The sequence below is a fragment of the Meriones unguiculatus genome, chromosome 6 (assembly GCF_030254825.1).
Source record: "Meriones unguiculatus strain TT.TT164.6M chromosome 6, Bangor_MerUng_6.1, whole genome shotgun sequence".
Taxonomy (NCBI): Eukaryota; Metazoa; Chordata; class Mammalia; order Rodentia; family Muridae; genus Meriones; species Meriones unguiculatus.
Window position 1 is genome coordinate 123173566 of NC_083354.1, and position 26097 is coordinate 123199662.

The following is a 26097-nucleotide window of genomic DNA, read 5'->3' on the forward strand; positions in this document are numbered from 1 at the left end:
AAGAAAAAGATTAACTTTTTTTTTTTATGATTTTGAAATTACTGGAAATAGTCTTTTATTATTAGTTTAACAAGAAATTTTACTCTCCCCAAATTGAGGAAGTGTCTGTCAGGGTGATTTGATCATTCTTTTGTAGAGTTTTATGAATTTTATTATTTCGTTTTATTTAAAAAATTTAAATTTAGGTATAATTATATCACTCTACCTCATCCCTGTCCTCCCTCCAACTCCTCCCATGTCCCATCCCACTCCCTCTCAAACCTGTGGCCTCTTTTGGATTATTATTGTTACATATACATGCATACATATATAACTATGACCTACTAAATCCATGTGGCTTGGATGGATATGATTTCATGACTGGCTCGCTTTGTATCCGATAACCCCTTTAGGGAGCTCCCCCCAAGGAGAGGCTCAGTCTTCCTCTCTCCAGTCATTAGCTGCCTGTAATTCTTTGTCTAAGGTGAGACACAGATTTCTCCCTTCCCCTTAGCCTGAAATAATCACTGTTCAGGCCTCACTCTTACAGCCATATTGTTGAGGTACCATGGGGGAAGCTTCCCCATCATTTTTCTAGGGGGCACAAGCTCACAGCCGATTCTCTAGTCCTCTGGACATGACGATGCCCAGGTATTAGGCCCTACCGGGAACAGCTGTGTGCATGGCAGCAGCCACAGCTATGTGCTGGGAGTCTAGGCTTTTGATCCATGTTTACACTGAGGCTTTGCCCTGGTGCTGGAGTGGCCATGTGGTCACGCCAGACAAAAACACAAGTTGGAGCAGGGTGACTGGGGAAGAGGAAATGGTGCCTGTCTTTTTTTTTTTTTTCTTTTTTTCTTTCTTCACTCCAAACATAAGAAGAGAAAGGAATCAAAACTTTGGTTTGATTCTCAGAGACGGTCTTTGAAATATCTTGTTCCCACGCAACAAAAGCACAGAGACTAAAAGACTTAGCTTCAACGCAAATGTTACTTATCTTAAAGAAATGGAGACTAGGCAGTCATTAAAAAAACTGCTAAGCTAGTAAAGTACTGCCATGGTAAGGATGCAAGTAGGATGGCTTTCCCCGGGGGGCTACCCTTCCACATTTAAATCTTCGTAAAAGAACAGCACTGGAAACTCCATAGTCGCAGAGTAAGTTCTAAAACAGTGATTCTAACTGAAGCGGAGAATGTACAGTTTAGAGGCAGCCTTTACATTCAGAGCCCTTCAGAGGTAACAGGGCCAGTTGCTGATGTTGCTTGGAACAGGGTGGGCCATCTCTGGGTAGTCCTTGTCCGACGAGACATGACTTTTGCATGTCTGGATAGGGACTTTCTTGCTTGTACATGGAACACGGTATGGTTACATATCTGATTAAATTTAATTGTTATCTTTTAAAACAATCAGAGTTTTTAACTGATAATCTTTCTTCTCTTGTTAGTTTGTTTTCTCTAAGAGAGAAAACCACAGCGAATTAATTTTGTTTCTCTTTGTTCCTTTCATAAAGGCCCAGGCTCTGCCACATAAAATGTCCCCTCTACCCACAACCCCCTCAAGTAAGTAGGACCTGAATGAGAGACAAGAGGAGCTTCAAGCAAAAACTGACAGTCAGCCGACAGTGGCAGATGTGGGTGAAATGCTGGTTTGCTGTGACAGCAGCAGTTTGTGGAGCACAGCCCTCCAAAAGGCCTCTTGTCGGCTAACATTACTGCCCCAAATTGATGAGGAAGAGCGACCCCTCTCAGAGTCATACAGCCAAACCACAACCTAGGCCAGTAGAAAGCCAGGGGCTGTCTTCTTCAGCCAGCACCCACTGCTGCTCTTCTTTGTCCCCTATAAGACACTCTCAGCTCAGCATGGACATGACCCTTGTGGCTGCCAGGGGTTCTGAGGACAGTATGGGAGTAGGACCTGTCCTGGCAGCTAGGCTCAGAGAATGCCATACACCATGACTTACCCAGAAAGGGTTATTCAAAACTAAAGGTAGATCACAGAAGCAGTTCAGCCCCACATTTTGGCTTGCTTGTTCCAGATGTATTACTTACTTTACTATGTTCTAACCAAAAGGAACATCACCGAGCTTTTTTCTTAAATCCTTTTAGAAAGCCAAGAACCCAAGCACAGTGGGTCGTAAGACAGAGGCAAAAAACTCTCCTTCTTGAGGCATCTGAAAGAGTCAGCAAACTTGGCGGTTGTCCAGAGGGAGCTTTCCTTTTTTCTTTTCTTGTCTTTTTTTCTTTTTGAGACAGCGTGTCTCTGTGTAGTCTTCATTGCCCTGGATCTTGCTTTGTGACCAGCCTGGCCTTGAACTAACTCACAGAGATCCACTTGTTTCTGTCTCCCCAAGTACTAGGATTACAGGTGTGTGCCACTGTGCCCAGATTTTTTTCTAATGGAAAAGACTTCACTGCTCCAGTGTCTTATTTCAGGGTCAGAACAAGTTCTTACTCATTTCCCACAAGGTTTGCTTTGAGGGAATCTTTAAAGGGTTATGCAAATATAGTGTGGAGATTAATAGGAAGACACAGCTACAAGTCACACAAAATGAAATATGGTGACAGATAATATATTTCAGTTTGAAATTTCAACATTATATAAATGTTCTTAATTAATATTAAAACAACAATTAATGAAAAATAGCCCTATTGGCTTGATAAATGGGGTATTGTCTTTTTCAAGGACATTAGCTTTTTTTCTTCTTCTTCTCTGATTCCAAATGTAATACAGATTAACATTCAGCCATGAACGTCAGTAAATATACCAGGAATTAGAAGTTACCTGAGCTGAGGCCTTTGGGAACCCTGTGGAGGTGTGCACTCCTACACTGGCAGAAGCTGTCCTACATTTTCATCTCCCTCACTTCCTCCCCTCTCACTTTCTTTCTTCTTCTCCCTTTCTCTTACAAGAGTACACATGACCAGCATGTAGCAGATAGTCAATAAATTATTAATATCATCCAAGTTGTTATATAAAACATTTTCAATATTGAGGCCATGGATGATGATAATTTTGTGTCCAGTGAAATTGATAATTCTTAGAAGCAGTGAAGTAGAATAATCATATCAGCTGCATTGAGTTTTGCATTATAATAGCCAGAAACACAACTTAAACCAACTTCATTACAGCAGAGGTCTTGCTGGTTGCTCTAACTCGAAGTTCAGAGAAAGATTCATTCGCCATTTTGTTTATCCGCTTCCAGTGTTTAAAGCAACGACATCACCTCCTTTCTTCCTTTTCCTCTCCTTTCTCATTTCCACTTGTTTCTGTGTCTTTGTTTTACATGTTAGATCTATTTTTTCATGTTCCTTCTCTTCTCTCTCTCCATCGCTGAATCATCTTAGGCTTCTGGTTGTACCTACCAGGAGTCAACAGGAGAAGAAGACAACTTCCTAGCAGCACGGAGAGATGACCAGCGGAAGCCGTATGTCCTCTGACATTAACTGGAGACTCTGTCCTCCTGATGGGACATGTGGTGCTGCTGGTCCTCCATTTCCTGGAATGACTCTGCCACAGCAGCGGTTCTCTCCACAGGAACCCAGAAAGAGGACTGGCAAGGACACCAGCTAAACAGCAAACTGTACCCTGAAGAGTTTTCTCCAAGAGTGTTTTTCCTAAATGGTAGTGGTGTGGGATGGTTGCCGAACTTTGCTTGTGGAAGCCTTGTTATCATTGTTTCTTACAAATATCCCTTGTCTATCTCTATCTGAGAACTATCCAACTAGGAGACATTTATTCTTTAAGCTCTCAACCTCAGGGCCAACTGACTGCCCACTGGGTGGGTTTAAGTGTTCTTGGAAGATATAGAAAGAAGTGATAGAGAGGAAAACAGATTTTTAAAAACACTAACCAGCTGCCATTCGCATGTTTGACTGCACTATAGTTTTTTTTAGATGATTTATTTGTTTTTGTTTAATGTGCATTGGTATTTTGCTTGCATGTATGTCTGTGTGAGGGTGTCAAATCACTTGGAGCTGGATTATACACAGTTGTGAGCTGCCATGAGGGTGCTGGGAATTGATCTTTGGTCCTCTGGAATAGCAACCAGTGCTCTTAACCACTGAGTCATTTCTCCAGACCTTCATTATGTTTTTTGAAAAAAAAAATTATATAGCAAGATTTTTGTTGTCAACATGGTCAATCTCCTACGTTTTGAGTTCTTGCTGCATGACATCTTAGAGTATTCTGAAAGCTATGATTTATGTACAAACACACGTGGCATAGAAATTATGGACACCTCATTTGTGAGGAAAATCACTTGGGTACTTGGGTACCTAAGCTGATCCATAGCCCTGCGAATTAATGTTCACTTGCCATGATCTTTTATATTCTTTCAAGCGAATGATAGATAATCCTCGATTTATGATGGGGTCACATCCCCATAAACCCATTGTTAGATGAAAATACCTTACCTTGAAAAGAACACACATTTAGTAAACTTAGCAACTGCACATCCTGGCTTTGCCTAGCCTGCCTTAAATACTTTCAGAATTGGTGGGCAGAAGGTGAAAAGAATGCCTGTATGGGTGCGTGTTCAGCGCAGAAGAGGAAGTCTTGCGTTGAAGTATGCCCTGTGAGGAGCCATGTGTATCTTATAATGTTGGAGAGTGGGAACTGGTTTCTTCAGTTCACCATCATCAACTCTGCCTTGTGTTTTCCCTGTAAATCCGTTCCCCACGTAGAGGCTACTTCTCTGTGTCTCACTTTGCCCATCCTATTGTTACAGTCTGTTGGAGGCTCTCCTCAGCAGAAGCCCTGCTTAGGAAGTTATGTAATACGGCATGAACTCCAGGACTCCAGAAAGAGTGCCACAGGCTTCCTTCTCCTGGCAGTGGCCAGCGCGGCCTCCTCCATCTGCTTCTTAGCCTGTTCCAACGCTTAGGTTAGGCTGGACATTTTGTGGCTTCACTTAGACTGGAATACACTTTTGAGTTTCTGCGGTGTGGACCCTTCTTTGCACTCTCCAGTCCAACCACTGAAAATTGCAACCAGTAACTTTCCTGTTGAGATGCTGAGGGATCATTTATTACTACTGCAATCTGGTCTGCTTCTAGAACTCTGCAGGGTAAGGGGACAAGCCTTCAGTTTCCCCATGCTTCATTCGTTAGAGACCAAGCCCACAGCTCTCCCCATTGGGTTTTTTGTTTGTTTGTTTGTTTATTTGTTGTTATTGGTATTTTTGATGCTTTTGGGATTGAGTTTTTTTCCCCTTTACTGGACATGGTTCCAGCCTTTTCCAGGACACTGCCCATCTGCTTGCATTTCTATACCAAGAAGTTCCCATTTCTGAAACACATCAGATATGCTAAGAATGGTGGCCCCCAGCCAATTCGTTTGTTGGGAGGCACACCACTGGCGAGTGACAGTGAGGTGGAATTGTCTCCAGCTGAGAGGAACTACAATGATAGTAACTCATGGAAACTGTTGCCCAGACACCTTCATAGCCATTTCTCAAGTCAGTCATTCTGTCTTGAAAAGGAGAGGCAGAGCAAAGCATTTCCTGTGGGAGAAAGAGTGTGAAGGTTGGCCATGCAGGCTGAGCAGTGATTAGTGAGCACTGATTCTGGTTCCTGCTGTGTCAGTGTTCTGTGGAGGACAAAGTATTTTAGGCTCTTTCTCTGTTCTGGTCCCTTAGGGACTCTCTGGCCAGAATTACCGTTACTGCTTCTTCCTGCCGATCTGTCTCTTCTTAAAATGCAAACAGGTTGGAGCTTGCCTGAGCCTCTTTAGTTTATATAATCGTCTTCCAGACTCAGAATCGAGAGTGTCTTATAAAGAAACAGAAATATTTTGCTCAAAATTTTGCTCAAAATTCTGGAAGCCGCAAGTCCAAGATCATGGTACAAACAGGGTGTATGTCCTCTGAGGGCCTGTGCTTTCGCCTGGCAGTCTCAACTGTCAAGGCCAAGCAACACTCCTTAGACATTTTATGGGGCATTAACTCTCTCCACCCAGGCCTCACCCTGCTGACCTCACTTCTGAAGGCTCCACCTCTCCCTACAGTCAATGGTGGGGATGGAGTCTCAGCAAATGAATTTAGAGACCGCACAGGCTTTCAGACCGTAGCTGAGTCTCTTCCTACTGTGAATCTTTTTCTTAGCTTCAAGAATGAATAGAGGCCCTGTGTCACCTAAGGAGCAAAGAACAGTACTCAGAAAAGAATTAGTCAAATTGTAGAAGAGAAAAGTGGTAAATTTTGTTGCAGTTAAGAAAAAAAACAAAACAAAACACTTTTTGGATCAATCCTGTTGATCTCAAGAAACACTCATAGTTAGCCCCACCCCCTTCTTCCTCTCAATTGCATATCTCTCTGTGATGAGCCACTCCCGAACTTAATGGCTTTTGACAATAATCACCTTATAAGCAATACTGCTTATGAAGATCAAGGTTCAGGATGACTCAGGTAATCTGGCAAAAGCTGAACTGGAAGAGTGGGGAGCTGGAAGGTGGGGGCTGCCAGAGCAGGCCTCTTTTGTCTCTCTCCCTTCCTTCAGGCAGTCTTGGAGACCTCCATGTAGTCTTCCCATACAGGCTGGCTCCAATCCCCTCATAGCACAGTTTCTAGAATGACTAGGTAGCCACTTAGTGTCCTGCCATGAGGGCCCTAGGCATCACCGGGAACTCAATTAGCTTTCTATGATGCAGCCTCCCAAGTCCTATTCTATTACGGCTTTTCTGCCATCGCTTGTTGGCTGGGCAGCCATGTAAGCAAAAACTGGGTTAAGTCATAGGGGAGCCTTTTTATCACTTAGTGCTCAGTCCCAGAGTCTGTAGAGACATTCTAAACATATTTTACATCTCTAGCACAATGTTAATATATATCGTAGTTGGCGTTTCATTGCTGTGACAAATACCATGACCAAAAAGTCGGGGAGAAAAGGAGTATGCTTCCTTATTGTTGTTCCTTATTGAAGGAAGTCAGGACACGAACTCCAACAGGGTAGGGTTCTGGAGGCAGGAGCTGATGCAGAGGCCATGAAGGGGTGGTGCTTACTGCCCCATTCCCCCCTGGCTTGCTCAGCCTGCCTTCTTATAGAACCCAGGTCCGCCAGCCCACAATGGGCTGGACCCTCCCCCGTTGATCACTAAGAGAGAAAATGCCTGACAGCTGTATCTCATGGAGGCCTTTCCTCAGCTGAGGCTCCTTCCTCTCTAATGACTTTAGCTTGTGTCAAGTTGACACAAAACCAGCCTGTACATTATACCTTTATTCTTTAGTTATTTCGTGTGTGTGTGTGTGTGTGTGTGAAGGTGCATGTGTGAAGGTCAGAGCACTCTGGAGATTCTATTCTCTCCCGCCACCTTGTGGGATCCAGGGATTGAATCCAGGCCGTCAGATTTGCACTCACATGTCTCTGTGCCGGCCGAGGCATCCCACTGCCCTGATCCTTTCTATTTTAATCTAAATGCCCTCAGCCTCTCCTTTCAAAAAATATCCTAGTGGATCAGTTGATTTAAAGAGTTAAAAAAAATCGCATGCTTACTCTAAGGTTCCATTGAAGGCTGGTGGATCAGGGACAAAGTGTGAGCAGAAGGGATTCTTTGTGTATATCTCACACAGGACCCGTTCATGCCAGGCACTCTGTGGACAGTTAGTGAAAAGGAGCAGAATGAATGAACGAATATGTGTGATGAATTAACTCACATATCTGCCATCAATCAAAGGAGCTTTTAAGCCAAATAGATTAGAAGCCAACAGAATGAATTATAACTTGGCATCTTAGGTGGGGAAATATGTTTCTAAAACATAATTAGTGGAACATTTGTTTTAGTTTGTTTTGTTTTATTTGTATTTACAATTTAGTTAAAAGACGGTTATATATATTCAAGTGACTGTCTGATTTGATGAGAGACGCAAGGGTACAGGAGGCTCCCTGGCAAGTGTCTGCAGTATGCAGGCTGCAGCCATTTCCCTGTTCAGGAGGGATGGTGCAATACTGAGAATGTTGTAGGTTTCATGGGATTCACCATGGGTTTCATACTTCTCTGTAAAGTCGATGTCAGAGCAGAGGACTAAGCTGTCATTAATTTTCTAGACATGTGACATCATACTTTTCTCATTGGCCCTAAGGTTCAAAGGGGTTTTAGAGGACTTTTGTTTTTTTCAGTTCGGCCTCTAGTTACCCATCAGTGTCCCGGGTTCTCTTCTACACTGAGATTAAAAAAACCCTGATAGTCGCAAAGTTGGTTACTCACTGCAGAGATGTTTCTTCCCTGTGGAGCTGAGAAGGTTCTGTGTACAACCACTATTTCTTATGTAACAAGAATTAAGGCGGGGTGGGGGTGGGGGTGCAACTTGTTTAGATCCAGAGATGATTCTTTTTAAAAACAGGGCCTCGCTGTGTCATCATGGCTGGCCTAGAACTCATGATGTAGACTGGGCTGGCTATGAACACACAAAGTTCTCATTGCCTCGGCCTCATGGGCGCTGGGGTTAAAGGTGTGCACCAGCTTACCTGACCCTGTTTTTCTTAAGTTACTTCTTTTATTTTTGACATTATAATATAATCACATCATTCCCTTCTCCCCTTTCCTCCCCCTGAGCCTCATTGCTCTTTTTCAAATTCATAGCTTCTGTTTTTCATTAATTGTTGTTATATGCACATATGTATAGATACAGACATACATACACACATACGTATATAGATGCATGCATACAGATACAGATACTCTTAAGTACAAACTGCTCAGTCTGTAGAATGTTAACTGGATGATTGTTTTCAGGGCTGACCATTTGGTTTTGGGTAACCAATTGGTGTACTCTACCCTAGGGAAGACTATCTGTCCCACTCTCAGCTTTCCTTAGTTGCCCGTAATCCTTTGTGTAGGGTCTTGTGATCTTTCACCTATCTAAGTTAGCATGATTATTGCTATTGTCCTTGTTCAGCTCATGTTTGGGCCATCATATTGCTGAGATTTTATGGGTGTAGCTTCTGGTTACTAGGAGACAGAGTCTTACAGAAAATTCCCTGATCTTCTGGCTCTCATAGTCATTTTATCCCCACTTTCAAAATGTTCCCCAGCCTTAGGTGTGTGAGTGAATGTATTGTGGGTGTATCCGTTGGCACTGGGGTCCACAGCTCTGCATTTAGATTGGTTATGGTTTTCTGTAGTGCCAAGAGAGTTTCCTTTATGAGGGGAAAGGATTACACTTATCTGTGGATCTAAGAACAAATATTTGGAGTGTAGTTAGGGGTTATGCTGGGTTAGTAAAGTAGTGGTTGTAGGCTCTCCTTCAAGATCTGTGACTTCACTAGCTCCGGGTAGTTGATTGGGTTTCCGGTACTGGGGATGGTTTCCCTCTTTTTGAGTGGGTTTTCGCTCCATTTGAGAGCGGTTGGTTATTTCCAGTATATGAATAGCACTAATATACCCTTAGGGTCATTGTGCCATGCTGGTTGCTGTTGTGGTTCATAGGCATCAACAGCCGGGTAGGATTTCTAGTTGCTTCCTTCCACTGGAAGCTTGCATGGTGCCTTCTGGTAACATGGAAGGCAGTCTTCAGCAAGGAGGCTTTGGGGTCAGCTCCTTCGTGGGCCTTTGGGCCCTGCTTCTGAAGTGCACATGGTGTCTTCCGCAATAAGGGACTTACCTTCCACCTCTGGGGGCAACAAGAATAGTTTGTAATGATTTGGGAGCCTCTTGGACTACCCACCAAAAACTCAAAAGAGGGCTTCTCATGCCTGGTAAAATATCCTGATATCTTCATTTTAAAATGAAAAATTTGTAAACATGATGGGGTAAAAAGATTAACCAATGATTTAACTGCAATACACACTTTTATTTAGGGGAAAATCCTGCCGATTGGGTCTCTGATTAGAATCAGAGCATGCCTTTCTGCTCACAGGGCAGGCTGCCGAGAGTGCAGAACGTGGGTGGTAGTGGAAAGAGATTGCAAGGCCCCTTATTTTGATGTGCAGTTGACTATAGGCTAGAGATAACCAGGGATTGGTGAGTTCAATCGTGTTGAGTGATGGGTTAGCATTTCTTCTGGCTGCTCATTACTGGCAGCTGAAATGGAAAGAGGACAATAATCTAGAGAAAAATGTTATATTAGTTGTAAAAAAAAAAAAACAAAAAAAAAACCCAAATTACTTTAGTTTTGGGAATTGTCACAGTTCATGCAAAGGGAAGGAACTTTACAAAAATGATGTGGCCCTGGCTGACAGAAACCGACCGAAGGCTTAGGAGGTGAGAACAAAGGCAGAAGGCAGGACATGAAGAGTTTATTTTTCATGGTAGATCAAATTCTCTCATCTAGAAGATGTGCATGTGAGTATGAGCTGGAGGTTTCAAAACCACAACGGCTTCATTCCTAGAGAAGGGGACCTCCCCATAACACCCCGTGCAGTACCTGGGGATGTAAAGGGGTCATTAGTTTGCCACCGTGACTGGGTGAGGCTATTGTTAGCTTATCATAGATACCAAGCAATCCAGCCTCTCATAAAAAAGCATTGTGTTTCCCCAATATGCAACAGCTGCTGCTCAGAGAAAGATAAGGTCAGGCCTGGCCTTGTGAACTCATGCTTAGATCCTTTAGCTAATAGGAAGATTTATTGCAACCTTTCCTGAATAAGCCAAAGACATAAAAACCCTGAATTGTCCCATCTTACCTAATATTCACTCCCCTCCCCCCATCACCAGGGTGTTGAGGGTTAACATTTGGCCAGGAAGGAGATTCACTGGGAGGGGTGTGTGTGTCACCATTGCTAGGCACTAGAGTGTCACCTGGAAACTAGAGAGGAATTGTGGACAACAAACAGGACCGGAATGATTTCCAAGAAATTCTTTGGCCAGGAGGAAGATGCTCTCCAGCAACATATACACTGAGGACAAGGCCAGAACTTTTAAAGACTGAGTCTGGGGGGCCAGGATGGGCCTTCAGGGCTGCAAGTGCCTGCCCCAAAGACACAGTCCCAGGATTTCAGACAATTGGAAGAAGAACTCTGACTTATATCTGTCCTTCAGCCATAAATTTCAGCTCTGGTAGCATTTAACCCCCTGTGCCTCAGAGTTCAGTTCACTTCTTTTTTTCTTCTTGTCTGTTTTCTTTAGGGAAGCAGCCTTTCTTTCTCCCAGGATTCATGAGAAACTAACTCAGTGCTACCCCGCACCTCAAAGCTGTCGAGTGTGCAAGAACCTCAGATGCCCTGAGAGCAGGCTGTGGGCTGACTCAGCTGGTGAGTGATGGGGGCTCTGGTGTCCCTGCTGGGCCCCAATGTCCAAGTCCATGAGTAAACGATACCAAAGAGCTGGCGCAGACTGCACACAGCACATCATTGTGTAAGGGGACACAGGGTGTTTGGTTTCATCTGTCTGAAAGGACCCACGCATCAGCCTGCTGCTTCACTGTAATCAGGTATGACCCAGAGCCTGGAATGAGAAAGGCCCCACAGGCCGGGCCTTCCCTTATCTGCAAACCTGGCCAACAGTAGTCTCCTCATTGGCAGCAGGGTTCTGGATGGAGAGACATTTTCTGACAGTGAGGTGTGCAAGAACCAGAGTTTTTCCCTGACCCTGTTGGGGGCACATCTGTGAGTCCAAAGATTACGTCATCTCAGACATCAGGCAAGCATTTTCCAAGGGCAGGCCTTTTGATGTCCCTTGGGACAGCCACCACGCATTGTCCTCAAGAGTCTCCTAGCTTACTGGGAAGGCAGACAGGAGAGAAAACCATTTCAATGAAGCTAAGCACAAAGCTATAATATATAAGTTAGCTAATGCAACACACACACACACACACACACACGGATGGAATAAATTCTGCTAGTAGAGGAGCTAGGACCAGGGATATATCCCCATAGTGTTCTGTTTTTTTTATGGTACCAGCCACTGAACCTAGGGCCTCATGAATGTTAGATGAGAGCTCTGTCACTGAGCTGTATCCACAGGCCTCACCACAGGGCCTTGAAGAATGAGCATAAATTAGCCACATAGGCAATTAATTATCTGCCAAAGTCCAGGAAGAAGCCCGGTGTAGTCAATGAAGGCTATCGTAGAGTGACATTTGCCTTCAGGTTGTGAATGGCATGGTCCCCTCACATCCACAGGTCCTGGATTCAACTATTAGGATAAAAAAGTTTTTTTAAAACTTACATCTATACTGAATACATACAGACTTTCCCCTCCTTGAGCAGCACAGTATAACTATTTACAGTGCATCTACACTGTATTAAACATCATAAATAGCTTCGAGGTGACTGAAAGTGTGTGGGAAGATGTGTGTTGCTCACTTGTGAACACTATACTATACCGTTTTACATAAGGAGTCGGAACACCTGCAGACTTAGTGCTGTGGAAGCCAATAACCTATGCATCGTGAGAGCAACTGTAGCCCCTCACAGCTAATCACAGACCGTGAGGTGGGAGCCGCAGGACTAGGCCAGCCAGGCAGTGCCAGGTCCTGAGGGGGATTTGGTGCCCAGATCAGCAGCTAGAAAGACTACCCAGAAGGCAGCAGGGTAAAGAACAAACTCTGCCTCAGCAGCACTACAAAATGACTCCGGAAGAATTCAAAATATTGGAGATTGCAATTTGCAAAGCTGCTTTAGGAGCCGCTTCGGTGGACAGCCCTGTTGATGAAGAAGGCAGGATTAAAGCTCTGGCCATGGGTCTGTGAAAACTTGAAGAGGTATAAAACAACAGGCTCTCATGGCCAGTTGTGAAATATGTGAAGAAAAGAGAAAAAGACGCTCTGAAAAATTGGAGCCCTTGACCGCAACTTCAGCATCCCTTGGGAACTGGTCTGAAATGAGAAGTTTTTTTTTTGGTTTTTTTTTTTTTTTTTTGTGGTTTCAACAAGGCCTCTTCGTGCTCTGGTATGCTCAAAAGCCTGGGAACCACAGCTCTAGGCTGCTGTTCCTAACTCTTGCCAGATAAAGCGCTATTAAAATATTTTATTGGATGCACATGGAGTCCAGTGGACCTTGAGGTCAACGTGGAGCTGAGGTGTGACCTCTCTATTGAAAATTGCAAACGCTCAAATTCATAGTTTCCAGTGCTTCCTTCACCTTGCAATTGCAAGAACATGACCCAGCGCTGTCGGTTAAGATACAAGCCCTTCCCACTCCTTCCTAGAAGTTATAATTGTCTATCAGGCCTCCTTACTCACTACTGTGGCACTGTGGGACAGAACCTGGTAAATGGAGCTCATCCCATTTGTGTAAGCGGAAGGTGGGTGAGGGTGGGCGTCTTCTGTGCAGGATGGGAAGCACAGCCCTTTAACTGCCTTTCCCCATTCTGACTACGACCCAGGGAGGCTGGCAGCTCTAAGGGACCTGGATGATGGGTGAGTCTCCGTGTTAGTGCGCCATACTTGAGAGATGGCGAAATCCACCGGGACCTCCAACTAAGGTGCAGGTGGGGCTGAACTTCTTTGAGGAAGCGCACACTTCTGATCCAGCGGTAGCCACACCTCTGCGCCTGCTGCCTTTGGTTTTTCTTTTCACAGCAGAGAAGGCTTTCTAGTGGAAAACAAACAAACAAACAAGCAAGCAAACAAAATGCTTAGGTAGTAGTCAGAGGCTGAGTTTGAATCTCTGGTGTGTTCACATCAGTGAGACAGTAGACATACCTTGAGATTCACCCGATCTGCTGTGTTCACACTTAGCTCGTGGGGACCCTGCCTGTCTTCCTCGTTTGTCACAAGGCCTTAGGAGGAATACATTCTAGTTGGACTTTGTTGTCTTCCAAAGTGTTGGAAACTCACTCCCTAAATTTACACGTTGATAGTCTTTAGATGTGGGGTCTTAGGGAGGGAATTAAGGCAAAATGAGAAGCAAAGGAAGGGATTCTTTGATGGGACTGAATATGGAGAGACAGCCCTCCCTTATATGCTACTGCACTCTTTTGTCTTGTGATTTCCTCCACCATGTTGGAAGCAAAACAGCTCTTAACAAATGCTGGCTCTTTGACATTGGACTTCCTAGCCTCCAGAACTTCAAGAAATATATATATATATATATTTGCAACTTATTAATTGCCCACTCTATTATATCAACAAAATGAGTCTGAAATGGAATGCAAGAAGTTAGTACATAAAATGCACTCAGTTATCTTACCTTTTCCCTAAGCTATCTAGTCACTTCTGCAATCTCCTTTTCTTGTGCCCAGTGCACTGATGTATCCCTCCTGGGTCTTGAGTATCACAGTCCTGTCAGACTGGATCTCTGCCTTATTCCCCAGCCTCTGGAATTGCTTTCCCCTCTCTTCCAATGACAGCCTTCTTTTTCAAGGCTAAGCTCGGTGCTACCTTGCCATCTAATTAAAGTTTGATGCTTTCGGTGAACCTGACAGGCTGGAGCCTTCCAGGTTTAATTGCTTTGCCCCTTCTGGCTCCCAACGGAGCAGAGTAAGCTCCAGGACGCTCCAGCTGGCAGGTGGAAGGAGATCGCTGGGGCAAGTAGGTGTACCTGAGACTTCCTCTCCCGAAACGTTCCCCCGCCCCCATATTTACCCCAGTGATGAAGACGAAGGGATTACTCACGTATATGACTCACGCTCTGTGCTAGCTACAGGAGATACAAAGGTGAATCAGATGGCCCTGATGATGATCAAGAAGCTTAGAGAACAGATGGACACATAAACTATTAAGCAGCTCTGCAAAGTTATAATGAAGAGGAGGGTATTTGGGACATGCAGAATAGGACATGTAAATCAATGGGACCAATAGAGAAGATGCCTTTGGGAGAAGGTGAGTCCTGAAAGACAAACTAATATATGAGGTGAGAGAGGGCCAGCTAGCTGCAAGGGCAGCATTCCTAACAATGGAGATCAAGACCCAGGCATATCTTGGAAACTCAGAAAACCACAATGCTGGCTGGGACATTTGCACTTGGTCCCCAGTTGACAGTGCTGTTTAGGGAGGTTTAGCCTTGTGGGAGGAAGTTGTCACTGGGGGCAGGGGTTGAGTATTTATATAGAGCCTTGCCCCATTTCCAGACTCTTTTTTTCTGGGAATTGTTTACAGTTGAAAGTGTCATCTACCCAGAATGCTGGCTGCTCCCTGCCATGCCTCCCCCCCAGGAAGAATCCATATCCCTCAGGAACTGTCAGCCAAAGTGAACCTTCTCTTCCATCAGCTGTTTTGGTCTTCGTGTTTTGCCACAGCAGCAGAGCTGAGTGTGGTGACACACATGTTTAATCCCAGCACTTGGGAGACAGAGGCAGGCAGATCTCTATGAGTTCAACACCAGCCTGGTTTGCAAAGTGTGTTCCAGGCCACCCATGGCTACATAGCGAAACCTTACCTAAACAAAGTGAAACAAAAGAAAACAAAGCAGGACAGCAGAAAAGTACCTGAGGTGGCTGATTTGTAGTCTGGAGAGTGTTTGAAGATGAGGCCGACTGTAACCCAGATGCATGATTTCCACCTTTTTTTTTCTGGTTATTTTTATTAATTACAGTTTATTCACTTTGTATCCCACCTGTAGCTCCCTCCTTCCTCCTCTCTCAATCCCACCCCCTCCTACTTATTCACCCATGTCCCTCCCCCAGTCCACTGGTAGGGAAGGTCTTCCTCCCCTTTCCTTCTGATCCTAGTCTATCAGGTCTCATCAGGAGTGGCTGCATTGTCTTCCTCTGTGGCCTGGTAAGGTAGCTCCCTCCTTAGGGGGAGGTGATCAAAGAGCAGGCCAATCAGTTCATGTCAGAGACAGTCCCTGTTCCTTTTACTAGGGAACCTTACTTGGATACTGAGCTGTTATGGGCTACATCTGAGCAGGAGTTCTAGGTTATCTCCATGAATGGTCTTTGGTTGGAATATCAGCCTCAGAAAAGACCCCTGTGCCCAGATTTTTTGGTTTTGTTGCTTTCCTTGTGGAGCTCCTGTCCCCTCCAGGTCTTTCTATATCTCCCTTTTTTTATAAGATTCCCTGCACTCTGCCCAAAGTTTGGCTCTGCGTCTCAGCATCTGCTTCGATACCCTGCAGGGTAGAGTCCATTTTTAATTGTCATTTTCTTCTTTGTTAGACAGGTCTATGAGAGGCCCATGCTGGCCTCTAAGCTGCTATGAAACTTAGACACCCTTGAGTTTCTGATCCCCAGGCCTCTCTGCTCCCAAGTTCTGGGATTACAGGCATGTGCTGACATACTCTGCTAATTTTATTCAGTGGATTGGAAATCCTTTAAAGTGCCTGCTGGGTAACCAGATCTCGTTAAATGTATAATGTTCTTCAGTGTCCTATTAAGAAGATCCCATGAGTTCAGTTTTTCAGTGCAGCTCTTTAACATAATGTGTCCTGAGAAGGGCAAGACTGAAGGTAGGGACACATCAGATGTGGCTCCGACTGGACATGGGATGAAAAGGGGGAGGAGCTGAGACTTTCCCAGAGCTCAGCTCCGGTGGAGGCAAGGAAATTAGAGTATGTCCTCTTATCCACGGACTGAACATTCTGAGACCCTCAGAGGATGCCTGAAGCCATGCATCGTACTGAACCCTTATGGATATTTACTATATCTCTACATACACACACACCTATAACAAGGTTTAGTTTATAAATTGGGGTCACTACAAGGTTCACAACAGCAAACAGAAAACAAACCATGATGAAGTACTCTTTTTTCCCCCCAAAAGGTCTTGTTGTAGATCTTAACAATCTTATTACATATTTTTCCCTTTTTAATTAAGTCAACAAAGGTATGATTTATACTCCAGACAGAATGGGGCTGGGTGCTGTGAAGTTTCACCACACTGCTTAGAACAGCATGCAGTTCATAGCTTACCACTTTCTCAAGACTGGACATCTCCACTTAACATTGCCAGCATGCTGTTGAGGGCAGATAACGGAACCCTGGGGAAGTGATGACTACCAGAATGCTGTGGGTTGGACCAGCTGGAGTGGAGAGATTTTCCTCTTGGGAGGATCTAATAGGGCTGGTGGCCAGCGTCACAGGTTTGTGTTTTACCCTCAAGTCCGGCCTCTCTACCCTGCACACCTTGGCACTTTTTTTCGTGGTCTCATTTGTGCCTGTCAGGCATCTTTGTTCCACATCCATTAGTCCTCCTCATCGTTGGTGCTCAGGCAACTTGAAAATTGATAGAGGAATCCATGCTGGCGAAAAGAGCAGTTGAACGACTTTCAAGACCCTCAAAAGAGGTCAGGAAGTGAACGTTTCTCACAGCTACTCTGGGTTCATCTTGCTGGCATGATGTCTCATTTCCAGGCTATGTCGGTGCGCCGTTGGCCAGCAGAGGGCAGCATTGAGACATCAACGAAGGCTTACTTGGGCGCGCATGAGTAGGGAAGCAGAGCCTCGGGACGCTTGCTCGTCGGAAGCTTTAACCTTTTAAGCAATTCTCAGGGGAGCCCTTCCTGTCATGCGTGGGCAGCCCTAAAATGAGCAGGTGATAGAAATGAAATATTAAACAATTCTGTTCTGCAAAATGAAAATGAGTTGTCATTTAGCATTTTTATCAGCCGATGACACATTCTTCCAGCTTCAGAAGGATTTCGTGAAAGTACAGGAGACGGTGAACTCATTTGCCACTAAATCCTCAAGAATCACATGTGGGGGCGCCGCCAGCTTTGGCGGGGGGTGCACAGAAGGCCCAGGCTGAGCCGAGGGGACCAGGGATGCAGCCGTCTTGGATAGGGATGCTCAGGAAGCAGGCACATTTACAGGAAGGTTGTGGCCAGGCAGAAGGCAAGTTGGCTCAGAGAATAATGAAAGGAACTGAGAGTGGCTAAGTGAGGGCGGAGGGCAGGCCTACTGGTGGCAGGAATCTTGCCCGCACTGTTTTGGTTTATCAGAGGCATCAGGAGACATGCCCCCCCCCTCCCCCGCCTCACCGTCTGGGTTGGTTTGTGTTGCCTCCCCCTGCGCCTCCCCTGCGGCTCATGTCCTGGGCAGATCCCCCAGAATAGCTGAAAGCTGAGAACAGACCTACTCCTTACTCCTTCCTTCCTTCCTTCCTTCCTTCCTTCCTTCCTTCCTTCCTTCCTTCCTTCCTTCCTTCCTTCCTTCCTTCCTTCCTTCCTTCCTTCCTTCCTCTCTTTTTCTCTTTCTTTCCTCTCTCTCTCTTTCTCTCTCTCTCTCTCTCTCTCTCTCTCTCTCTCTCTCTCTCTCTCTCTCTCTCTTTTTGGAGTGACTTTCTAGGCAGTGGTGTCCGCTCTGGGCTCACTCTGACAAAGTGGCAGGAACCTAAAGAGGGCAGTCAACTGAGCTGCAAGGGCTGGTCTCCGGCCTTCAGCAGAGGAAAGAATGTTATCTTTGCTAGAGGGTTCCTGGCTGCCACAGAGACAGACGCCACTCCCCTCCCCAATCCCGATACGATTTATTTCTCTACGGATGGTATTGATTCCTTTCTCTAGCCTGTCGCTCCTGGGCCTGTGTAAATGAAAGCTCTCTTGGGCAATAACCGGGAATACTACAAAGTGCCTATAGCTGGGCGCCGTGGGTTGGAAGCGCGTGTTACATCCGCCGTATGAGAAGGGATGCCTTTCGCTTCACTCATACAGTAGCTTATATAATAGCTCACGCATACAGTGGCTCAAAAATATTTGTTTTCAAATATGTCTGGAGGGGTTTGCCGCAGCCGGAGGTTATCTGCTGAGCCCAGCGCCACCCTCTTTGCCTCAGAGGAAACAGCAGTGCTGGGCTCTCGGCTTTGAGCCCATTTGAACTCATCCAGATGAGAATAATGACAAACCTGTTTCAAACAGATAAATGCATGTGAAATAAAATGCACACTGATCTCCCGCAGCCTGATGGTCCTCCGTGGCGCTAGCCTTACTCTCCGTACTGTGCCTCTTTGTTTCCTTCTCTTGCCTCCTTGCCCTGCCTTTGATTCAGTCAAGTAATCTCACTGAGACACTGAGGTAAGAGACACTGTCACCAAAGGGAGCCTTGACCTCTCCTGTATATATTTATTACTTAAGAAAGGTCGGAGCAATCAATAAAGGCATCAAACGTATTTCTGTTTTCTTACATTTTATATCCGTGTTTATTTGTGTAGTGGATGTTGACCTGTATGTACACACACATGCGCACCCTCACGTCCTCTTTTTCTCCCCCACACCCTCGGAAATAAGCGTGTCGTAATGCGTGTCGTATAGGCTGAGTACTACCCACACTTGCGCATCTTTTTGAAAAGCCCCGGTCACAATGAACATTGCTGACAAGGCTTAGCTTAGTTTTTTTGTATTTGTGTGCAGTGTCAGGGATACATGAGACCTTTTTTCTACATCTGGTTGGATAATTTAAACAAAACAAAACAATATCTTTGGTCCTTGCCTTCCCTCCACAGTATGGGTGGAATTCTGCTGCTGCTGCGAATACCTAGCTCAGCCACTGTGTTATGATTAAAAAAAAAAAAAAAAAGTCTTATTTTGAGCTGAGCTCCCATGGGCCTTAGCTCACTTTCGGGAATAATCCAGGCTCTGAAGGTGGCCATCTTATTTTAGTCTTTTTGCCTCATTAGCTATTACTATTTTCATGTTTTGGGGCTTCTCACAGGAAATAAACATGTCCAGCCTTTCACGTGTATAGGTCTCCTCTGGATAATAGATATAAGCTCCACGAGTAAAGGGCCCCATGAAAAGTCACTTCCTGACTAAGAATCCTCATAGGAGAGAAAGGATGGGATGAAAAACCTGTCTCCTGTCTGGCACATAAGTGGTACATGGACCACTAATTTACTGGGCCATCTCTATTTCCTCCTGCCTATGAGTTGTGTCTGATCCTGGCACTGGGGCAAGGTATGGGACCAGCACCTGCCTTCTTGCTTCTAGATTATAAAAGTAAAACTTGCATGAGAGGTGAAGAGGGGTCCAGACACCTTTTACTTTTTCAAATGTCAGGAGGGCTTGCTTCTCTTTGCATGTTTGGATCTAGCAATGTTTTCACAAATCAAGTGGATTTATTATTTAAATCACAGACATTTTTTGAATGGACACACTTATCATTAACATGAGGCAGTCTGCTCAGGTGAGCATAGCAACATGACACCTAAACATTTTACTGAAAGACCTGAATCAGTTGTTCTTTGTGTGAACACCTGGATACCTGAGCTAATGTTTCCTCTCAGCTACTCAGTCATCCTGATTTTGCACTGGGATCATGAGCTCCAGGTTTTAATGGCATTGAAATCCTAAAGCAGCAAGAAACAAGGGGAAAATACAATTGCACTCATCAGAACAAAGTAGAAGCCATCTATTTAATATTCAGCAGTATATATTGAATATACTATGTGCAATATATAATATTGAATATTAAATACATATTAAAATTAAATTTAAAAATATCTGTTCTTTCGAGTCAAAACATTTCATTTACATGCAGTTGATTTTCTAAAATAATGGGAGGCAGTGTTCAAGTTCAGTGAGTACAAAGATTCATCAACTTCTTTCAAAGCACCTTTAAATTCACAGTTTTTAACATCTTTGGAAAATACAGAGAGGCATCCCTGGCTTGTTAGTTTGTCAGTGGCCATGCCAGGTCCATAGGGGCAGTTTCCTGATTGTCTTTTCACGCTTTATTACCCCCAACATATCTAGGTTTTTCAACAACCAATCAGCATGTTGTCTCAGACAAGTCACCAAAGTGGCCCCACTCCTGGGAAAAAAAAAAAGGATGAGGAGGTATGGTTAGTATCATGACACCGAGTCAGATGCAGCCACTGGCAAACCTCTCCTTTGTTCTCCCATGCTCCTTTTGGTATCCTGAGACTCTTGCTAGTGGGTATCCACACTGTTATCCTTTCGAGGAAATTGAGGCAGAAAACCCAATCATTTCTGGAATGTCTGTCCACGGTTGTTGGAAGGGCTTCTGATTTATGTACAGGTTTCCCCTACCTAACTTGGCTTCCTGAGGTGCGTTGCTATTATTGTGAACTGAACCACTTGTTGCCTTGTTTGGAATGTAAATTTTCAGTGTTGCTCTGGAGAAGAAGAGGCCATTTGGCCACAGGAGGGCATCTTCTGTGAGACTGTGTCACGGTTCTTTGTCTCAAACAAAGGAGATGAGACACAGAGTGGTAAAAGTGAGAGTGAAAGCAACAAGCAAGCCCCACAGATTAAGGCACAAACAAGCCAGTGGCTCAAAAGCCCCATTTTTTCCCCAGACCTAGGATCTTTTAGTTATCAAAGGAAAGGAGAAGTTCTCCAAAGGTGGGGTCTTTCTTAGGCTGTGAGGACTTTCCTGTTTCTTGGTGGAAGTTTACACATCCTTATGGCAGTCAATGGCAGTCCAGTGGAAGGTCTTTCTCAGCTGCAGAGTCCCGACGTTAATTTTCCTAGGAGTCACAGTCACAGACTCTGTCTTTCCACTTCAAAATGAGAGTGTGAGGCAAGACACAACTTCTAAGAAAGAGCTTCGAGTAACCCTCGTCATCTTGTCGGAGAGAAAGTCCACAGAAATGTGAGTTATTTAAGACACCTCTCATCCCTCATACATGTGGTAAAACACCCTGGACACACTCTTGTTGGAGGACCCCCTAGATTTGTGAGCAGAATTCAAGAAAACCCCACAGCAGTTGACATAGACCTTCAATAACAACGTCTCAGCAGATGAAGGTTATAAACCCAAAGAAGGCCTGTGCTTTGGGTTTTTATTGCTGGGATAAAACACCATTATCAAAAGTTATCTTGGGGAGGAAAGGGTTTATTTCCTTTCACAGTAGGTGGTCATCCAGGAGAGTCAGACCAAGAACTCAAGGCAGGCATCTGGGAGCAGGAGCTGGTGCAGGGACCATGGGGCAAGTGCTGCTTACTGCCTTGTTTTCAGCGTTCTCTTCCAAGCACCCAAAGATCCGAGCGCTCAATGGCTCTTCCCTCCCCCACCCAAGTTTCTGATAGTCATGGACTTTGTCACAGTGACAGGAACCTAGTTAAAAGAGCTCTTCTGAGCTCCAGCGAAGTCAAGGCTTGGGTTCTGGTAAAGTTGAGTCCCTTTAGGCAACTTAGTGGCAGCCTGTCTGAAGATAAAATGTAAAACCAGAACTAGAAATGCAATCCCGTGACAGAGTTCCTGCCTAGTATGTGTGAGAATCAAAATAATCAAAATGGCAGGTGAAAAGAAGAGATCCTACACACCGTCGTGAAACGTGTGCTATGTTCATCTTTAAGTGAGAAAACTGTCCTTGAAGGGCCACAGCTTCAGCAGGAAGACGGTAAGTTGGGTTCTGTGTTTGTCTGCACAAGAATGCAGGTAATACTAAATGCTTTCATTATGAAGTACAGACCTTACATATGTCCTGGCACCTTGTGAACTCACTTTGAACCATCAGGATGACTGTGCGGGTCACTATGGGGTCCAGAGGTGAGCATAGCCTAGGATTTTGAACTAGGTGTTCTCCGTTACTCTTGGGGTGATGGAATTGGTCAAATCATGTTCACAGGAGTCCTTTTCTTACACATATCAGAACTAGGACTTCCTTTCATTGGACCCTCTATGAAACGGGGACCTTAGCAGAGAACATGCAAAGAGGAAACAGAAGGTCTTTATAAGTGCGGGTGGGAGTTTCAGCCTAAGACTTGAAGGGAATTGCGTCTTCAGTGAAAATCTCTGGGCCACTGAGGGAAAAGCTTGAAGTATGAACAAGGGCTTTAGACAGCCGTTTCTTATCCGAACACTTCAGTCCAGTAAGACTCGTGAGCCGACAGGTTTTTTTTTTTTTTTTTTTTTTTCAGTTGCGTGAAGAGCAGTTCTACGACTCAGAAGTCAGAGGGAGGCACCTTTGCTATTGCTATAATGAATCTAGTGCAGGTCAAAAGGCTAATACCTGAGAGCTGGAAAACCCTTAGAAGGAAACTGCCAGTGAGCTGTGGCGAAGTGTCAGGTCATGGTATCCAGATGCGTTTATTCAGGAGGGAGGCAGATACACGTGAACCAGGATGGTACTGAACAGGAGACTGTCTCTTCTGTGTTTGTTTTGCTTATCTTTTTTTTTTTAAGTTTTTATCGGTTCTTTGTAAATTTCACATCATGCACTCCAGTCCCACTCATCTCCCCGTCCCTCTGTATCTGCACTCTGCCCTTGCAACCTCCCTGAAAAGGAAACACACGGAAAACCAAAATCTTTCCACGGAAGCTGTGGTGTGCCACAGTGTCACAGAGCATACCCCTTTGCCCAGATGGCTTTTCTTGCAAATGATCAGTGCTGTGAGTCATCGGCCTGGTTTAAGGCCTCTGGCTTCTGCTACACTATCAATACTGGATCCTCACTCGGATCCTCTCAGATATCTTGTTGTTGCCCTGTGTTGTGGAGATCCTGCAGCTTTGGTTCTGCAGGACCGGCTCCTTTATGGAGTCTAGCAGTTCTTGGATGGGGTAGATGTCGGGGTAGGCCATCTCAAAAGCCCTGGATCTGGGTCTGGGTGGTAGCTGAGTTGGTCAGCCTGACAGCTCTCCATCGCTCACACCACCTGGGCCAGCTCTCCCGCGCGTACTCAGGTTACAGCCCGGGCTGGAGACATCCACACGGCCTTTGGTGGTAACAGATCTCTGCTGCTGCAGGGCCATGGGCCTGGACGTGGCCCTCAGCGGCAGCACAGGCCTGGCCCTCACCGTGGCCTCAGGCGGCATCCCAGGCTACTCCCATCAGGCTGTTGCTCACTACCCTACAGTCTCCAGTTCTGCCTCTCTTCACTGTGCATACCTCCTTCTGCTTCTCTTTCTCTTCCTCTCTCCACCATTCACTTGCTCATCTTAGTGGTGCACAGGGTCTCTGGGTGTCTTCTGTGTGGTGCTGGAAGGGGGTTGTCTCCTGTGTGATCTGCCTGCTCAAGGCAGTTTTGCTTCTCTTTTTGAGACAGGGTCTTATTCTGTAGAGTTTGGGGTCCTTCATCAACGTCCCCAGTGCTGGTGTCACAGGCAGCATCTGTCTGGCTTCTGGTTTTGTTTTTCTCCAGGCAGGGTTTTCCTTTGTAGCCTTGGCTGTCCTGGACTCGCTTTGTAGACCAGGCTGGTCTTGAACTTACAGAGATCTGTCTGCCTCTGCCTCCCTGAGTGCTGGGATGACAGATGTGTGCCACCGCACCTGGCTGATGGCAGCTCTTTCTAACTGGATATAGTAAAAAGGAATGTTGTAGTTCGAGACTAGACTAAGCAGTGGATCCAATGGCCTCTACTGTTTATCATGACCTTGGGATTGAGCCGTATTTCAAATTTCCCTTCTCCGTAGGAATTCAACATGCCACATTGCGTGGGAATGCAGAGGCCGTGTAGGCTTGGTGTTGACTCTGTAGGGAGGAGGGTGCTTGTAGGCCCAGGAGAGGTGGGGTAAGTCAGCACCTGTGGCTGCTACACTGTCAGTAACTCGTTTCTGGGCAGCTTTGGAAAAGTCTTTTTACCTTTTTTGTTTTCATTCACATTTAACGGTTTTAGACACTAGCGTCTTCCTTGCGGACACATTTTTGAGAGCTAATTAAATATTTTGAAACTATCCCTAGAACTAGAGGGGGCAGGAGCTCCAAAAGGAGACCAACAGAGCTATAAAAACTGAGCTCTGGGGGCCCTGAAGAGAATGATAGCCCAACCAAGGACAATGCGTGGAGAGGACCTAAAACCCTGGCTCAGATGTAGCCCACAGACTCAGTAAACAAGTGGGTTCCCTTGCAAGGGGAGCAGGGGCTGTCTCTGACATGAATTCGGTGACTGGATCTCTGATCACCTCCCCCTGGGGGGAGTGCAGCCTTGCCAGTCTACAGAGGAAGACAGTGCAGCCAGTCCTGATGAGACCTGATAGGCTAGGGTCCGATGGAAGGGGAGGAGGACCTTCCTCATCAGTGGACGAGGGGAGGGACATAGGAGGACAAGAGGGAGGGAAGGTGGGATTGGGAGGAGATGAAGGAGGGGGCCACAGAGGGGATACAAATTGAATAAATTGTAATAAATGATAATAAAAAGTCATGAAATAAAAAAAGGAAAATATCCCTGTGATCCAAGATAAAAGGCACCTAGTAAAAGCTCAGATACCTTGGTTGATGCTTCAGTCTCAGCAAGCCACTCTGGGCCCTGGTTAGTTGGCTCTGTTGGTCTTTCTGTGGAGCTCCTATCACCTCTAGGTACTTTTCTCTGTCCTCTCACTTTTCCACAAGACTCCCTACGCATTGTCCAATGTTTGGCCGTGAGTCTCTGCATCTGTTTCGAGGTACTGCTGTGTAGAGCCACTCAGAAGACAATTCTGATAGGATCCTTTCTTCAGGCTTAGCAGAGTACCTTTTATAGTGTCAGGGGCTGGCATTCTCCCATAGGGTGGGTCCTTGGTTGAGCCAGGCATCAACCAAGGACCGTGCATGAAGTGGACCTACACCCCCTACAAAGATGTAGCAGATGAGCAACTTAGGCCTCATGTGGGTCCTCTAGTAAGGGAAGTGGGGACTGCATTTGACATGGACTCACTTGCCAGCTTTTTGATCACTTCCCTGTGGAGGGACTACCTTGCCAGGACACAGAGGAAAAGGACACGCTCAGTCCTCATCTGAGTTGATGAGCTGGGTGAACGGGAAAGGGAGCTCTTCTTTTCTGAGGAATAAAGGAGGGCAAAAGGGAGAAAGGGAGGGAAGGAGACATTGGGAGGGGAGGAGGGATGGGACTACAACTGGAATGTAAAGTGAATAAAACATTAAAAAAAAAAAAAGAAAAAAACTCAAATACCCAAGAGCTGGGGGTGGAGGTGCACACTTGGGAATCATGGTACTTAGAAGGCTAAGGCAAGAGAACTTCAGGAGATTAGGACTAATGCAGCCTGGGCATCCAGTGAACAACAAACTCATTCGGGCTATGGTATGAGACATCTCAAAAGGAAAATGCTATATAGCCCTGGCATTCTCTTTCACACTAGTGATAACTGTCCCCACCATAGCACTTGCTAATGAGTGTGTATCTCTGTGTGATGCACATGCCCATGGGAAAATAGGAAACAGTTAACTGAGTGAAAGTGGAGGGTGCAGGCCAGGGCGCCCCTGTCGGTGAGAGGGAAATACTCGGAAGATGTGGCTGGGCGTCCTGCACCCCACTTCCACTCATCTTGGAATACAGAAAGCTGCATTGTGCAACTGGAGAAAGCACTGACTTTGCCCCAGAAAATAAGCAGAGAGGACCGCAGTCAGGGTGCCTAGTCCTGGTTGACCAGGCATTTGGGTGACTTTTGGTGGCTTAGCCTCCTTTCCCTGTTCT